The following is a 3,383-nucleotide window of genomic DNA, read 5'->3' on the forward strand; positions in this document are numbered from 1 at the left end:
AAAACGGAAGAAAAAATCAATTCTTGGAGAACCTGCTGTCCATACGCGTATGGCCTTACATGATACGCGTATGGACCTTCACAGCACGCGTAGCATACGTATATGACCAGAGGGATGGAAAATCTAGCAAAAAGACACGCTTCTAGTGATACGCATACCAGACTGGGCAATACGTGTACCAGACTGGGCAATACGCGTACCAGACTGGGCAATACGCGTATCAGAGGCTGTCTTACGTGCAGTACGCGTTTGAGACTAGGCAATACGCGTATGAGACTGGGCAATACGCGTATGAAGCCCAAAATCAGGAAAAGTCCAACTGAATAGCTATTTAGAGGGGAGACCACGATTTTCCAGGGGTTGGATGATTTTGGAGAGAAAAAAGACGCGTTTTGAGAGCTGGAGATTCTACGATTATCAGAGGATTCATATGTTCAAGAGTTTTCCGACGATTGAAGATTGATTCCTCCAAAAATTCTGTAATGACAACAATGTTCATCTTTGTTTTTATTTCTATTATGAGTAGCTAAACCCCCCATTGCTAGGGGGGTGAACCTGATTCTGAATGTGACAGATTTTATGTTTATGAGTGCATTGACTATTTCTTCTTCTCAATTGATTTGTTCATATTACCGTTCTTTATGCTTTATTCGTCGGACCAACGAATGATGATTAATATGAATAGTTTAAGCTGGACAGCGATTATTCATTGATCTGGATAAGAACTTTGGATAGTAAAAATAACCTAGGACTAGGGATTTTCTATCTGACCGGTAATTCTTGATATTTGAATGCTTGAGTATGAACTTAATTATTTATGGACATAGTAATTAGGTTACATAATCAAATGTCTTTTCACTAAGGAATTAGGAATAGATACCCTTGAGGACCGGAATTAATTGGACAGGAATATTGTCTAAGCCTTCATAAATTATATCTGTTACAGGAAGTTTCATTCACCGAACCCTAGCAATCTTCTCTCATTTGTCTCTCGTTCAAACTTTTTACTTGTTTTATTTATTTGCAATTGGTAGTATAATTACTCACAACACGAAAACCAAAGGCTTTTGTCTAATTGAAACAATCTATAAACTCTATATCGTCAAGCAGTCCTTGAGATCAATAAACGGGGAATTTCCCTTTTATTACTACAGTGAGAAAAATAGTACACTTGCTATTTTCCCATCACCGATCCTAACTGGGATATCTTCTAAAATGCCTACAGGATACTTAACAGACCTATCGGCTAATTGAAGGGACATCTTAGTTGGTTGTAATTCTCCTAGGTTTAACCTTTTACATACAACTAAGGGCATTAAACTTACACTAGCGCCTAAGTCTAGGAAAGCTTTGTCGATCACATGACTCCCTAAAATGCAAGGTATAGAAAAACTATCAGGGTCTTTCTCCTTCTTAGCAAGTTTATCCTCAGAAATAAAGTTGCATTCCAAGGGTTTTTGGTCGTCAAACCTACGCTTGTTGGTTAAGATGTCTTTGAGAAATTTGGCATAAGACGGAATTTGGGTGATAGCTTCGGTGAAAGGAATCTCTACATGAATCTTTTCTATCACTTTTATAAAGTTTTGGTATTGGTCATTGACTTTGGTTTGTTTAAGTCTTTGCGGATATGGGATTGGTGGTTTGTACGGGGGTGGTGGTTTGTAAGTTTTATCCTTGGCTTCACCTTCTTGGTTGGTTTGTTTCTCGGATTCCTCTGGTTCCTCTTCTTGGTTGGTAGGTATAGAAGTTTTGGACTCGCTCATTGCTGGGTTATGAGGCCCTTCGTAAGCGGTTCCACTTCGTAACGAGATAGCGTTAGCTTGCCCTCGAGGGTTTGGTTGAGGTTGTCTAGGGAATTGTCCTCCATGTGTAGTTTGTGAGGCTTGGTTTTGTGTTACCTGCGAAATCTGGGTTTCAAGCATCTCGTTGTGAGTGATTATCTGATCAACCTTGGTTCCTAATTGCGTTATAAGTTCGTTTACGTGAATGTTCTAGTTTAGGAATTCTTTATTTTGCTGAGTCTGGCCCGATATAAGTTGGTTTGACTTCTGGGGCACAACTTGCATAAGTTGGTTTGGTTTTTGGGCTTGATAACCTTGCGGTCTCTGAGGTGCATGATTTTGGATAGGGTTCTGGTTTTTATAGGAGAAATTTGGATGATTCTTTCATCCAGGGTTGTAAGTGTTTGAAAATGGGTTACCTTGGGCGTAATTCACTTGGTCGGTATTCAGTTTGTTCAAAAGGTTACACTCCGTCGATTCGTGTCCTTTAGATCCACAGAGTTCGCACTTTATGTGGACTACTGCTACGGTGTTAGTGTTTGTAGACATATGTTCGATCCTAAGGGCTAAAGCGTCCATTTTCACCTGCATCATGTCTAGAGAGCTTACCTCATGTATTCCCCCTTGGGTCTCCTTTTTCTCCATTGATGCTCATTCAGTTCCCCATTGGTAATGGTTTTGGGCCATATCCTCAATTAGGTCACAAGCTTTTGGATAAGGTTTGTTCATCAGCGCGCCACCTGCGGCAGCGTCGATGCTCATCTTGGTGTTATAGTGGAGTCCATTGTAGAAGGTATGAACGATCAGCCATTGTTCTAGGCCATGGTATGGGCAGACTCTTAATAGCTCTTTATATCTCTCCCAAGCTTCGAAAAGTGATTCTCCTTGGTTTTGAGCAAATCTAGTTATTTAGTTTCGAAGAACAACAGTCTTACTAGGGGGAAATATCTAGCAAGGAATACTCTCCTAAGGTCTTCCCAAGTAGTTATTGAATTAGCTGGAAGTGAATCTAGCCATGAACATGCTCTATCCATGAGGGAGAAAGGAAATAATTTTAAACGGATCGGATCGGGTGAAGCATCTTTAGATTTAAAGGTGTCGGCTAGTTGGATAAAAACTTTTAAATGTTGATTCGGGTTCTCAGTAGCGAGACCAACGTATTGGTTCGGGTTCCGCTAAAGGTTCTACTAAATTTCTGATACTACGGGTTCTTCACATTTACCGGCTAATAATGCCTTAGTCTATATGGTGTAACAATAGGGTACGAAATTTGACGAAGTTGGTCCCCGACAACGGCGCCAGAAACTTGATCGTGTTGATCCGCAAGTGCCAGAATTACGTCAAAGTAATATAAAAGAATATCGATCCCACATAGACCAATCGTCAATCTATCGATTACTATCGTTACAGTGTTTATCTAAGACGGTATAAAAGAGATATTGGGTTTGCAAAACAATGGTAAATAATAAATGCAGGTAAAGACAAGTTGAATGTATTTCACGTCAGTTAAGCGATGTTTCGATTGTCTAAATAGAACTACTTATGAGGCAATATTTTCTACTCTTGAAAAGAATCCATTTAACAGGAACTGTCGCTTTTGCG

At 39.9% G+C, this 3,383-nt stretch overlaps 1 non-coding gene across 1 annotated transcript; it reads left to right on the forward strand.

Annotated features, from left to right (window-relative positions):
- The first annotated feature begins 2,598 nt into the window (after positions 1-2,598).
- Positions 2,599-2,705, forward strand: LOC127099232 (small nucleolar RNA R71). Its single transcript, XR_007793761.1, has one exon. It is a non-coding gene; the product is annotated as a small nucleolar RNA R71 (small nucleolar RNA).
- Positions 2,706-3,383: the final 678 nt, after the last annotated feature.

This window comes from Lathyrus oleraceus, chromosome 6 (assembly GCF_024323335.1).
Source record: "Lathyrus oleraceus cultivar Zhongwan6 chromosome 6, CAAS_Psat_ZW6_1.0, whole genome shotgun sequence".
NCBI lineage: Eukaryota > Viridiplantae > Streptophyta > Magnoliopsida > Fabales > Fabaceae > Lathyrus > Lathyrus oleraceus.